Source organism: Ammospiza caudacuta, chromosome 24 (genome assembly GCF_027887145.1).
Source record: "Ammospiza caudacuta isolate bAmmCau1 chromosome 24, bAmmCau1.pri, whole genome shotgun sequence".
NCBI lineage: Eukaryota > Metazoa > Chordata > Aves > Passeriformes > Passerellidae > Ammospiza > Ammospiza caudacuta.
This window is the reverse complement of record NC_080616.1, coordinates 2,044,921-2,059,210: the sequence shown is the minus strand read 5'-3', so window position 1 is coordinate 2,059,210 and position 14,290 is coordinate 2,044,921.

The window sequence follows — 14,290 nt, the reverse complement described above, 5'->3', positions numbered from 1 at the left end:
TGAGGGGCTCTGAAATGATTGCCCTTCCCCATCATCCCAGTAATGAGGGGCTCTGAAATGATTGCCCTTCCCCATCATCCCAGTAATGAGGGGCTCTGAAATGATTGCCCTTCCCCATCATCCCAGTAATGAGGGGCTCTGAAATGATTGCCCTTTCCAGTCATCCCAGTAAAGGGGGGCTCTGGGATAATTACCCTTCCCAGTCATCCCAGTAAAGGGGGGCTCTGGGATAATTACCCTTCCCAGTCATCCCAGTAATGAGGGGCTCTGAAATGATTGCCCTTCCCCATCATCCCAGTACAGGGGGGATCTGAGGGGATTCCCCCCATCCTCCCAGCAGGGAGGGTCTCTGAGGAAATTGACCCCCCAGTAAAAGGGTTCTGCAGTGATTGGAGGCCCCCCCAGGGCTCCCAGTAAGGGAGGAACTCTGAGGTGATTGCCCTGATGCACCCTCTGTTGGAAACAATGAAACTTTTAAATAAGAATTTTAGTTAATAGTTTTTATTAACTTTTAAATAAATTGCTTTAATTAATCATAACCTATAAATTATAAATAGTGTGTCATTCTTAAATTACTCTTTTGCAGCATTTAGCAAAGTTGCCATGAGCCACTTTTGTAGGAGCACAGATTGGGAAAAGTACTGAAATTGAAGTTTTGATAAACTAAGTGTGATATGCTTCAATGAACAAAGCCAGGGAGAGCAGAACATATTGGTGAGGTTGGACATCTGGAATGTTGAATTTCTGAGCTACAGGGGCATTTTGCAGAAACCTGAAGATAAAGAAGAGGCGAACAAGACTCCATCTATGTGTTAACAGTTCTTACTTTCCAAAGTTACTAAAAAGACTAAAAAGATGGACTAATTAACATAAGAAGTGAGAAATCAGTAACCGGTAGAGGATAGAATAGTATTAAATGAAAGAGAATGATAAGAGAATTATGGAATCTAGACCAAATGAAGTTTTGTTTTGTTTGTTTGGGGTTTTTTTTGGTTGGTTGGTTGGTTTTTTTCTTCTAAAAATGTATAAACACATGAAAAGGTTTTGTATTTTTGTCTGTGGGGAGGCTGGAACCCTGTTGGCCACACACACCCTGGCCAAGGATAAAGTAATGCCACTGCCACTAAAAAGACAGTGTTGTCAGAGTTTATCCTGATGATTTCAGAGGATTTGGAACATGCCCAGGAGACACCCACTGAGCAGTGCCCAAGCACAGCCCACACCACGGGCTCCCAGTGCCACCCACACCTCTGTGGTGGGAGCACTGGTGTGATGGGTGCCCACCAGCTGTAAACTGCATTTGCTATTTTTTAGGGCTGAAATGAGTGCTCAGAGCTTGCTGAAGGAGTGGTGCCAGCCCATGGGGGAGGAATTGGTTCCAGGGGATCTGCAAAGGGAAATCGTGACTGGCAGCCCAGGGGCTGATGGTGATTTTGGGGCCTGTGTCCCCCTAAGGGCTTGTGCCCTGCTCACAGGATTTGGGCACTGCCAGGAGCTGGCTGGAGTCCTGCCCAGTGCTGGGGCAAACTGGGCAGGCTGGTGGAATCCTGCTCCCCTCCTTTGGGGTTTACACAGTGACCAAAGAGCCCAGCCCTGCCCCATTCTCCCTCAATTACTCTGAACACTCCAAAGTGCTGCATTCCCACTTGTGCCCCTTTCCTACAAAACTTCAGGAGAGGATTGGAATGACAGCGAGATGTTTTCACAGCTGTGGAGTCAGCTCTTGGGCCTGTCCAGAGCAGGATAAAGCATGGAATATGGACAAATCCAGGAAATCCGCATTCCTTCTGCTTCCCAGCCATGGCCAGGAGCTGGTACGTCTGCAACCTCCCTACCCGACCCTATTTCTCTTAGCATTTCTTAAATAAACAAAGAGCATTTTATCAGCGAGGAACGTATTTGATTGAGAAAACTTCTAATCATCCCAGGCAGGAAAGGCCATTCCTTGACAGAAAGGCTGCTCCTAATCCATCTGTTCTTAAGGCAATGGATACAAATTAATGTGGATGGCAGTCAATAAACCAGATCCTGGTGCTCCTGTCTGCACCCACCTCTTTCCTTGAAAACGTTTTCCTTGGATTATCCTATTCGTCATTGCTATTTGAGAACTGTATCACAGTATTATTTTTTAAAAGTGAAGCTTGTCTTGGCTTAGAAAACTCTGGCACGTGGAAAAGAGGTGAAATGTTCTTGGGATTGAAGGCAGTTGTTCCTGAGTCTGGCTGGCAGCGGGCGGATCCAGCACACTCCCTCCTCTGGTGGGTTGGAGGCATTTATGTGAGACCTCCTCAGGGTCGTCCAGCAAAAATCCCGAGGATGAGCTCTATGTCCTTCCTGGAGAGAGGAAGGTGCTGCTCTGTGATGATGCCCAGCTGTTCCCAGTGGGGTCCCAGAAAGGAGCTCCTCGTTGGTAGGCAGGGTGAGGACTGCTGAGGGATCCCAAAGGCTGTGCCAGGGGCTGTGCTTCCAAGGACCCCAAATGAATTGTTTGGGAAGGATGCCCCTGTGCAGGGCAGCATGATGAAGCAAGGTGGGCTTTTGGCAGCTCCCGCTGAAGGGGCGCCCTCTGCCCCAAATCCCATTGATGATGCCGAAGACATCCTTGAGGGGAGCCCGGGGTGACACATCTCATCCCCCAGGGCTCAGAACTGAGCCTTGCAGGGTGAGGAGGGGGCTGGGGCACTCCGGGGGGCACTGCCTGGCTCCATCGCTGCACCCCACATGGTGGGGGGGACGGGGCACCCAGGGCTTCGGACACCCCAGAGGCCGGGTCTGCTCCTGCCTCCCTCCCTCCCTGCGGGGCTGGACAAGAGCCCTGGGGAGTCCTGACCCTGTGGGGACTTACACACCCCGAAGAGGTTCCTGTCCCCAGGAGAGTTCTATGCCCATTCCAGGGGGATTGCTGTGCCTCTCCCAGGGAGGAACCTTCCCCACAATAGAGTTTCCTACTCCCACGGGGGCATTTCTGCCCCACCTCAGAGTCTTCTGTCCTCCCGGGGGAATTCCTGCCCCAAGGGGGTTTCTGCCCTCAAGGAGAGTTCCCCTGGGAGGATTCCTGTCGCTCCTTGTGACGCCCAGAGGAGGGGTCCCTCCCCTTTCCAGGGGTATGCTGTTCCCAGGGGGGTTCCTGTCCCCGGGAGCACCCCCGGCCCCCGACCCCCGGCCCCCTCCCCTGGGGGCGGGGCCTCTCGGGGGCGGGGCCGTTCGGGGGCGTGGCCAGGCGGGGACGGTGACGCAGTGGGCGGGGCAGGGCGGGGCGGCAGCGGCGGCAGCGGCGGCTTCCAGCGACTTCGGCGGGCGGTGAGTGCGGGCGGGGCCGCGCTGCCCACGGGAGATGCTCGGCCCGCGCGGGGCCGCCCGGGGGGAGCTCTGCCCCCGTGAGCCCCGTGGGGCTGCCCGGGGGTGCTCAGCCCCCTCGGTGGGGCCGGACCCGGAGGGCTCTGCCCGTATTGCCTCCCCCGGGGATGCTCTGCTGCCCCCCGAGAGATGCTCGGCCCCCCCGTGGGTATGCTCAGCCCCGGTGGGGCTGGACTCGGCGGGCTGTGCCCTTTTTGCCACCCTCCGGGGATGTTTGCCCTCCTCCCCCCCACCTCCCATACTGGGGATGCTCCCCATTGCCCCCCGGGCGGGGCCGCAGTAGGGATGCTCAGCCTGCCGTGCCCCGGGGGATGCTCTGCCCCTCCCGGAAGGAGCTGACTCGCTCCGGGGGTGCTTCATCTCCCACCCGTTACCCCTTGGAGGGGGTGTCTGAGTCAGGGTGTGCTCAGCTCCCTCATTTCCCTTGGGTTGAGTCTGAGCTGGGGAGTGTCATTCTCACGCCGAGCTGGGTTGGAGGGGGGACTTGCTGTGGCCCGGCTTTACCCGCAGACCGAGCATTTGAGCTAGAGTTGCTCCCCTCAGTGCACGGGCCCCGGACCGAGAGCCGGGGACATGCGCTGCCCCATCCTCACTGGGTGTGCAGGCAGGAGGGTGAAGGGTCGGCACATCCCCGAGGCTGCATGGTATGGGGGGCAGGGAGGAGGCAGTGATTTCTTAAATCGGTAGAGAGGATCTTGATTTTCAGCTGCCCTCTGCCTCTGGCAGACCCCCATGTGCTCCCAAGCTGTCCCTTTGCATCCCCTCCCCAGATTGTACCTTACACCGAGGGGAGGGCAGGAATGCGGGTGAGCCTGGTCCTCCCATGGCCTTCTCCCAGTCCTCTGATTTCCCAGCGCTGTCTCCTCCTGCCTTCCTCGGTGCTGCCTCCAGCCCTGGAGCATCCACCCAGTGCTGAGCTCTGTGTCAGCCCCACAGAGCATCTGCCTGGCTCCGAGCTCTGGGCTGCACTGGCTCGTGGGGATGCTGCCACACACACGCTCCTGGAGCTCAGCACCAGGTGAATGCCTTCCAAGCAGGGCCAGCTCAGAACTGGGAAGATGCTCATGGATCTGGTTCAGCCTAAACATTGGCCTGTGTGCTCAGGCCCGGCCAGCGGAGCTTGGCCAGCTCCAGCTGTGCCCACACTGCTTCCCAGCCTCTGTTACCTCTGTTCACAGGGCTGCTGCAAGCTGCCTCCAGACAGCACTGTTTGCTCCTGAATAACCGGCCTTGAAGGGCTTGTTTATCCCCTCAATTGCATCATTAGAGCAGCAATTGGCTTAGGGAGCTGGGTTTTGTTAAAGCTGTGCAAACCCGTCTGGGGAGGCCCTGGTTTTGGCCAAGTCAGGATTGGCAAAGTGTTCATTTTAGCTCATTTGCCACCATCTGCTGGAGGCTGGAATGAGGTTCTCCTGGTGGATTTAATACCACCAAGCCACTGTGTGAGCAGGAGTTGGTCCAGAGGCAAGTGTGAGCTAGAGTTTGGGACCTGGATGAATGTGCCTGTGTGGTTTGGGAGTTTCTTGGTTGTGGTGCTGCCCACACAGCAGGAGGTGGAAAGTTAGGTGTCTTTGTGTCTCTGATGATCAGTCTGAGAATCTCAGGTATCTGTGCTCTTGGGGCCATCACAGTGTGCTGCTCCCTGCATGTGCTCCTTGGGGAACAGGACTGATCACCAGGGACTTCCCTGGAGATTTGTCAGGGAGCCATCAGCTCACGTCCCTGCTGCCACATCCCTGGCACCCTGTGGTGCTCAGGTGCCTTCCCAGCTTCAGTGTTTGCTCCTCCTGCAGCTCTTTCCCAGGAGTCAGCCCAGAGGCTGGGACCAGTGTCATCAGCAGGAGGGCAGGGGTGCCTCTGGACTGGCTGGTTCCTGAGGCACCAGTGGTGGGACTGATGGACAGATGCTGCTTTCTGGAGTGGCCAGCTTGGCAGGTGTGGGATTAAACATCTCATCCCTGTGCAGCTTTGTGTCTTTGTGGTGAGTGGCTTTTGCTCTGTCCCGGTCCAGCTGAGCTTGGCAGCAGCTCCAGTGCAGATGCAGAGGGACTGGGCAGCTGGAGATTTGGGTTCCTGCCTGTCTCAGCTGTCTCAGGAGATATCAGGGCTAAAACCCCCACTGAAACCCTTCTCATCTGCATCTTTGGAGGGACACTTTAGCAAGTCTTGTCCTTTGGGGCAGCTCCCACTGGGGGCTGGGAATGAGGACAGGAATGAGGAGGAGGCTGAGTGAGGCTGAGTTGGTGGGTCCCACTGTGCTAGGTGGGGATGTGGAGGTCCTGAATCAGTGCTGGGAAAGAGTCTGACACTGTGCTGGAGCTGGAATTTCACACTGGAGCTGAGAGAGACATTCTTGGAGCCTCAGAGGGAACTGAACTCAAATTGGGGCCCAACTAGGAATACCTCCGGAGGGCTCAACTCTGGGCACATGGAGAGACGTTGACATGAGTGTCCATCCTCTGCCTGGGGAGTGCCATTTCAGGGTTTCCAGCAAACCAGAAAGATACTGTATTCTTTCTCTAACCTTGAAACCTTAATTCACAATTAATTTCCTCCTAAAGAATGCTTTGGTGAGCCAGAGGTTTCCCAGATGGCTCCCAAAACTGAGCTGTGAGGTCTCTGAGTATTACTGGAGGAGAAGGTGGTTGGATCCATTGCCCAGCTGCCCTCCCAGAGAGGTGTGAATGACAGAATGACAGCACCTTCCTTACAGATGATTTCTGGGACCTTCCAAGTGCCAGGTGTGGGATGACAGACCTGCCCCAGGCTGAGGGCTCTGCCGTGGGCCCTGCAGGTGGGTCCAAGCCTTGGCCAGGCTCCTGGGGGATGTGGTTGGGAGTTTTCAGTGCTTCAAGGCCTCCTCTCTGAGCAGACGAAAGGCTTGGAGGTGGGTGCCCGTGTGGGTGTGCTCACACGGGCTGGCATTTAGGAGGGAAAATATCACATGGAACAACTGCGGTGTTGGGGGACAGGTCTGTGCTTGGGCCCATCTGGAGCAGAAGTTGTGGGAAATGATTCCAGGCTCTTTGCTAAAAAAAAGTTGTGCAGATATAATTGGATTTTATTTCTGTTTGCTGTGTAGTCAAGCAGGTTGAAACCCTTGTGGGGACAGGGTAAAAGCCTTGAGTTCATTTGTGGGGTGAGGATGCCCTGAGGAATCAGGCTGAGAAAGCTGAGGCAGTTCAGCCTGGAGAGGAGGAGGTTGTGTGGAGACCCCAGAGCCCCGTCCATGGTGTGAAGGGGCTGCAAGGGAGCTGGAGAGGGACTCTGCAAAAGGAAATGGAGTGACAGGACAAGAGGGTTCACACTGAAAGAAGAGAGGTTTAGATTAGATATTGGGAAGGAATTGCTCCCTGTGAGGGTGGGGAGGCCCTGGCACACCAGAGAAGCTGTGGCTGCCTCTCTATCCCTGGAAGTGTCCATGTCCAGACTGGACAGGGCTTGGTTAGTAGGGGTTAGTAGGAGGTGTCCCTGCCCATGGCAGGGGGTTGGAATGAGCTGAGCTTTAAGGTCCCTTCCAGCCCAAGCTATGCTGTGATTCTGTGGTTTTATGAATGAAGTATCTGCTCATCTCTCTCATTTTTGTGCAAAACCTGCTGCCCCTTAGCCTTGGGCAGCCCTGGCAGTGCAGTGATTCCCATCCCACAGAGGGGTCTGGGAGCTGGGTGTCAAACCTTCTCCAAAAGCCACTGGCCAGGAGGGGACTGATCCTGTGTCCTCCACGTTGCCCTTCCTTAGCTGAATCTTCACCCTGATGTTTTAAGCAGCTCGTGGGTCGCTGTCTCCAGCTCTGTAATCCTGCAGGACTGACAAGGCTGGAATTTATCTGAAATGCAGATTATTTTTTTTCTGCTCCTGGTTTTCAGTTCCTGCCATGCTTCTCTTAGCAAGCACGAGGAGGTGCCGGCTGGGTGCCTGCCTTTAATTGCATCCAAACATGAAAAAAGAAGAAAACAAGTGGCAGATGAGAGCTCGTTTCCCCATCCTCCTGTCCGTGTCCAGGAGAGGGCAGCTCCTGGGGGTTTTTGCTGCATGGAGCCTCTCCCTGCAGCTCCTGCCGTGTGCAGTCCCTGGTGTGGCTGGTCCGGAGGCAGAGCCGTGCTGGGAGCGCGGGCAGCTCCTCCGCGGGGTGCGAGATTTAAATAGCGGGAGGAAGGAAGTGTCGGAAGGAAGGAAGGAAGTGTTGGAAGGAAGTGTCGGAAGGAAGGAAGTGTCGGAAGGAAGGAAGGAAGGAAGTGTCGGAAGGAAGTGTCGGAAGGAAGGAAGTGTCGGAAGGAAGGAAGGAAGGAAGTGTCGGAAGGAAGGAAGTGTCGGAAGGAAGTGTCGGAAGGAAGGAAGTGTCGGAAGGAAGGAAGTGTCGGAAGGAAGTGTCGGAAGGAAGTGTCGGAAGGAAGTGTCGGAAGGAAGTGTCGGAAGGAAGGAAGGAAGGAAGGAAGGAAGGAAGGAAGGAAGGAAGGAAGGAAGGAAGGAAGGAAGGAAGTGTCGGAAGGAAGGAAGGAAGTGTCGGAAGGAAGTGTCGGAAGGAAGTGTCGGAAGGAAGGAAGGAAGGAAGGAAGGAAGGAAGGAAGGAAGGAAGGAAGGAAGGAAGGAAGTGTCGGAAGGAAGTGTCGGAAGGAAGTGTCGGAAGGAAGGAAGGAAGTGTCGGAAGGAAGAAAGTGTCGGAAGTGTCGGAAGTGTCGGAAGTGTCGGAAGGAAGGAAGGAAGGAAGGAAGGAAGGAAGGAAGGAAGGAAGGAAGGAAGGAAGGAAGGAAGGAAGGAAGCTCCTCCTGCCTAGACTCCACATCCCGCCTTCCAGAGAGGGCAGCATCCCTCGCCAGGGCAGGATGACACGGCAGGGAAGGGCCCCCTTGCAGAATTGCTGCCCACACGGCAGGTGCATGCATTTAAACTTCTCATTTCCATCCTTTCCTGGTGGAATTTTCTCTGCAATTCCAAATTCCCTCCTGGCCACATCATGATGTGATGTGCTGGCACAGGGCAAACACTCTGCCCGGGGTCCATAGCCCAGAGGAGGGAGTTGGGCTGAACATGGGATATCTGGAGCCTGGGAGAAGGGGATGTCTGGCCTCAGCCCAACTCTCACCTTTTCAGAGTCTCATTAGTGCAGAGCATCCTCACATGGATTTTATTCTGCCAAAGCCTGGCCTTTCTGGTTCCAGAGTTGGGAAGGTGTTTGTAGGCTCGCTGTGGCATTAACACAGGTGTGATAAAGCTGGTGGCTCTGGATCATGAGTTAAATAGGCTTGGTGTTGGTGCCCAGAACTGCTCCCCATGCAGACATTCCCAGTGCCAGGGGCTGCGGGCACAGAGGGGAAAGATGGGCTTGTACAAAATCCATAATCCACTTAATCTGCCCTGTAATTCAGTGTCTGGCAGCGGTAACTAAGTCGATCTGGGCTTCTTTCAAGCAGCAGCCCCAAACTGTTTTCCAGGAAGGAGTCAAAAAATGTCCAGAGGTTATTTTTGGCTGTGGCTGATTTATTCACACCCTGATCAGCCAGGAGAGGAGTTATTCTGGTCCCACACTGCCCCACATAACACCAAGTGCTGTGTGTAGGTGTGGTTTCCCTGGGAGACATTGGGGGATGACACTCCTGTTTGTGGATGGAGCTTTCAGGAACCTCCTTGGAGCCTCTGTGTTCTGTGAGCCCACTCAGGGGACATGGGCTCTGTGCCCTCCCACCCTCTGTCCCCGGGGATGCACCTGAGCCCTGTGTGCTGGGGTGGTGGAAGGCTCTGTGCCTCACAGCTCCTGCTCCACCCTGAGCAGTTCCCAGCTCAGCTGGGGCTCCCTGGGTGACACCTGGATTTGGGGAGTGCAGGGAGTTGTGTCAGGGCTCCTTTGGGCATGGTGTTGTTTCGAGGCTCAGGAAGGGCCCTGGTGTCTGGGATGGTTTCTCTGCAGGCTGTAGTGGCTCTGGTGCTCCTGGATTTTTCTCTCCTGTGTTTGCTTTCCCTGGCATGCTGTGAAGCTGAGCTCCTACTCTTGAGAAGGGGTGGTGGGAGTGAAGTGTGAGGGTGGCACAGCCAAATCCTGCTTTTCTCCTGTAGCTGCAGAAGAGGATGTTTCTCTGGGGCATTTTGGTGTGGCCACAGCTGGTTCTGGCCATGGATTGGGATCTGCCAGGGTGGGAATCACTGGGCTGTAGTGCTGCTGCAGCCTTTGCCATCCCGGTGTGCTGGTGACGTGTCTCCCACCTGGCTGAGGATGGAATCATTCTTGGCTGTGTCCCTGTGCAGAGATGCTGGCAGCAGCAGAGGTCCTGTCCCTCCAGGGTGCTGTGGGACTGGAGCATCAGTGAAGGCAATGTCCAGCCTTGATGCACTGCTGGGTGGGCAAAGGGGACCCAATCCCCACATCTCCTCCAGCCAGGGCTGTATCTGCCAGCAGTTTGGGCTAAGCCAGACTGGGGAGGGTTGAGGAGCAGAAAACCAAAGCCTCTGGAGGATCCATGGGGGTTGTTGACCAACCCAAATTTTCAAGCTTTGCTGCTTGGAAAACCTGGCTGTGCTAGAGAGTGGATGGGTGGAAGTTCTGGAGATTCCCCTGTGCCTGTGGAGAGCTGCTGTCCCTGTTCCTCCCCAGCATCACAGCACCTGGAAGCAGATGTGCCTTTACTGGGACATGGGGTGGAGTCTGGGGTCTCTGCAAGAGCTTCCTCCCAGACCCCTTCCACGGGCTTGGGCTCTCCATGCGCTCAATAGCGTGGCTTTACTCATTTTAACCCATCAGGTTTTAATTAGAGCCAGAAGGCTCATCTCTCCTGACCTGAGCTGTCTTGCCTTTGATCCCAAATCCAGAAAGGGTTTGCTTTGCTGCTGTTATCTGTCTGACATCCAGATGTGCCACCCAGAGAGCAGCTTGTGTTTGATGGAGGGAGAATCTTCTCCCCAGCATCAAAACCTGGGTGATAATCACTTGATTGCAGCCAACACTTTGGGCTGCCATATTAAAAAAAAAGAGCATTTTTTCCTGCTTTTGATCATCTGCTTCTAGTTAGTTTAGTTAGCAGACTTTCACAGTGGCCATTTTTGGAGTTGGCAGCCAGAGCATCCCTGCAAGCAGAAATGGCTTTTGTTACATGTGTCCTTCATGTTTACACATTTATAGAGAAATTTTGTGTCCCAAACTGAGGCTGCCATGAGCCCCAGCACTGCTGAGCAGTGCCTGGCTCTATGGAAGCGCCAGTGTCGCTTTCAAATCACACATTGTCAATAAATCTCATTCTGAGTGCCCTGCAGCAAATGGCATCAGCCTGCACGGGGAGAGCTCTCCCACACGTCCTCCTGCTGCCTAAAAATACCAGGAGGTATTGAATACCAGGCTTGAATTCTCCAATGCCTTGGCTACTGCACAACCTCCATTCCTGCCTGAGATCCTGCTCAGGGCTCGGTGCAGGACATCTGCTGCGTCCCAAGGGTCACACTCTGCCCTCCAGATGTGGCCGTGAGGTAATGCAGCAGCTGCATTTACCCCCAGATCAATTTGGGGGTAAATGAACATTTATTACCTTTACTCTCCATGCTGTGAGGTGTGTTCCTGATTAGGGCTGTGGAGTCCAGGAGGGAAATCATGGCACCTTCCCTGGTGGCCACTGAGGGCTTGTCTTATTGAGGAAAGGATGAGTTTTGGGGACTTCATGTAGCATCAAGCAAAATACCCTCAAAACCCTCTGTTAACTCTGTGTGTGTGTCCTATGAATCTGTTCCATTCTCTTTGTAAATAAACAATTTACCTTTTCACATCTGGCTTTGAGATGTGGGATACAGAAAAGGTGGCCAACGGTGGTGTTTTGCTTTGAGAGCCAAGTCTCTGTTCAGTGGGTGAGTGCAGAGGGCTTGCTGGTGTTTCCAGTTCACACAGAGTACTGGGCAGACTGGTGTGCAGGCAGCAGCCTCTTGTCTCCAGCAGCTTTCAGCCTCCTGACCCCACTGGCTTGTGGTGGAGCAGGGAGAGCTCATCACTTGAACTAAGAATGGAGCCAAGGGCTGATCATGTGCTGTGATCTTGGGGGGAAGTGGCAAACTGGCTTTGTGGCACTGACAGGGATTTGGGAGCAGAGCTGGGTGTGATGGATGTGCAAACTGAAGTTCAGCACAGCTGGGAGGTGCTGAGCTGTAGAACAGCAGTGATGCTCTAAAGAGATGTGTTTCTTTAGGAGACCTTGGATTGAAGGTACTGGATTTTCCTGTCTCCATCTCCATGTGATTGCCCTGTTTGCTGCTGGGAAGTTCCTGAGGGAGCTGGAATCCAGCAGTGTAGGAGCAGGGGCTCAAGGAACACATTCACAGGGCTGGCTGCTCCCTGGGAGCCCTACACCCTGCTGCGATGTGGGCTGGCCATGGACACAGGCACTGATAGTTCCCCCAGTCTTGCTAACAAAATAATGTTTATTTTCAAGGCTGGAAAGGTGATGAAACCAGTCACCAGCCCCAGCAGCTAGCAGACACTGGCTGCTTGATTTCCTCCTTTCTCTGCTGCAACTCAAAGGAAATCCAACCACTGGAGATGCCAGGGAGGGGCTGTCACTGCCCTGGCCTGGGGAAAAATGTAGTGACCCATCAGGAAGAGCTGTCAGACCAAGGTGTGCCAGGTCCTCCATCACTCAGTGCCTGAACTTTCTCCTTCCAAGGACTCTTGACTCCCTTGTGAACTGCCCTGAGGTGCCTCAAATTGCCAAAATCCTGGTCTGGGGAAGGAAGCAGAAGAATCTCCCCATGCTGCTGCTTGCACCTGGAGCTTTCTCTCTTTTCTCTTGGTGCAGGTGGAGAGGAGAGTGACATTGGTCAGCTCCTGTGTGGTCACTCTTGAGCTGGACATTTGTCTGAATGTGTTCTCCCAAAAGTGTGAGAATTCGCATTTATCCCTGAATCATAGAATCATTAAGGTTGGAAAAGGCTTCCAAGATCATCAAGTCCAACTTTTTACTTAATAGCAGTGTGGCCACTAAACCATGATCAGAAGCTGCTTGTGAGCACCCAGTTTAACCAGTCCCTGAGGCAGCTGGGACATCATGGTTTCCTTTTGCCTCTGTCATGAATTGAGGCTTATCACTCTGATGCAGCTGCTGAGTGCACTTGGTGGTACCCAAAACATCTGTAGATCTGAGAGGACTTCCAGGCCCAGGGCCGGCGCTGATGACACCAGCACCCAGAGCAGGCTGGCGGGGGAGAGCTGGTCCAGACTTGTGGTGGGAAGAGAATGCTGAAGGTGATGGGGGCAACCAGGATGGCTTTACTGCCTCTGTATTTTCCTCTGAAGGTAACAAGTCTGGGTTTGGACAAGTCCAACCTCTGTGCAGGCACAGCTCCCAATTCCCTGCTGCCCTCGACCTTACTCTGGCAGGAAATGCGTGAGGTTTGACTCTCACTTCTTGCTTCCCAAAAAGTGAATCCTATCAGATTCGGAGGGCTCTGGGCACACCGTGCTGTGAATGCGGGGCAGAGCAGGGCTGGGCCGGGGTTCTGCGGGGAGGATGGAGCCGTGTGTCCGCACACGCAGCTCTGGGGAGGCGCTGGAGGCCGGGAGAGGAGGATGCGAGCGGCTCCTGCTCCGCAATTCCCGGCACGGCTGCGGCAGTGCCGGAGGGATCGCGGGGTGAGCGGGACGGGCTTTGTGTCCGCCCAGGGGGAGCGGGGACAGCGCGGCTCCGGCGGGGATGGAGCTGTCGAGGCTGGAGCGGGAGCGGGCGGTCCCGCAGTGCTGCGTGACGGCGACAGTGACGGTGACAGTGACACAGCCCCGACGCTGCCCTCCCTCCCGGCACGCCGGGGCCGTGCGGGGCCGCGGCCGCCCCGGGGCTCACAGGGACGGGGGTCCCCTCTGGCTGATGCCGGCTGTGTTCCCCTCGGGATGCTGGCGGTGCATGCCCGGCCGTGCTGTGGTGGTGATATTATATTGCAAGGGTTCTACTATCATTATATTGTAAAGGTTCCATATTGCTAGAGTTTCGTACCTCCTTGATGATTCTCGTAGGCAGCTCCTCTAGGCACTGTCTCTTCCTTCTCGCAGTAGTGAATTGACTCCAATTCCCCTCAACCAACCAATCCACTCTTCTATAACACTCTTCTTATCATCGGCTACAGCTGTGGCCTGTTAAAATCAGGCCTGCTCCTAATCTTTAATAGTTAACCCAGCTGCAACTCTTTAGGGGGTAAGATTACTTTCTATACTACCTTTATTTGCTTATATTCTATCCCCTACACTGTGGCACTGCAGGAGTGTTCCTGTTCCTGTCCTCGGGCAGGCACAGCAGAGAAGAGGTGACAGGAGGGTGAGATCAGCACCTCTGGAAGGATGTTTCTAAATCCGGGGGGATTTCACTCTTTGGGACTCGCTCGTCGGGGATGGGGGACATCCCGGGGCTGCTGTCACCCTCCTGACAGGCACGGCCTCTCAGGACCCCAAATTCCTCACAGGTCACCCCAGGCACAGCTCTGGAGGTCAGCCCACCCCTGTAGTCACCAGCGTGGCTTTCAGAGCCATTCTCGGGTGGTTGCTCCCCCACTTGTTCTCTGTCTGTTCAGCTTCCCCCATCATATCCCTGCTCTCATCACTCATTATTTCTCTCCAGGTGAAGGCTTTTTAATAACAGCTGACATTTCAGCCGTTTTTGAGTAATTTCCTTTCTTCTACTTCAATTTTCTTCATCTTCTTCATAACTAGGAAGCCTTTCTTTGTCCTTGGCCAGAGGGGAGGTGTCTGTTATTGCCTCTGTTATCATATTCCAGGAGGTTTGTTCGGGTTAATGAAAATCTCTGTTTTTTTTTTATGTGTCACTTCCACTCCCATCTTCTTTAGCCTGGTTTCTTAAGGAAATTAAACCAAAAGCCTTGTTCCATTGTGGCCTTTACTCTCCCCCTGCTTGCTCTTGAGTGTGTTGGTCTCTGATGGGGTGGAGAGCTCGGAATGCTCAAAGGTTTGTGATGGTTG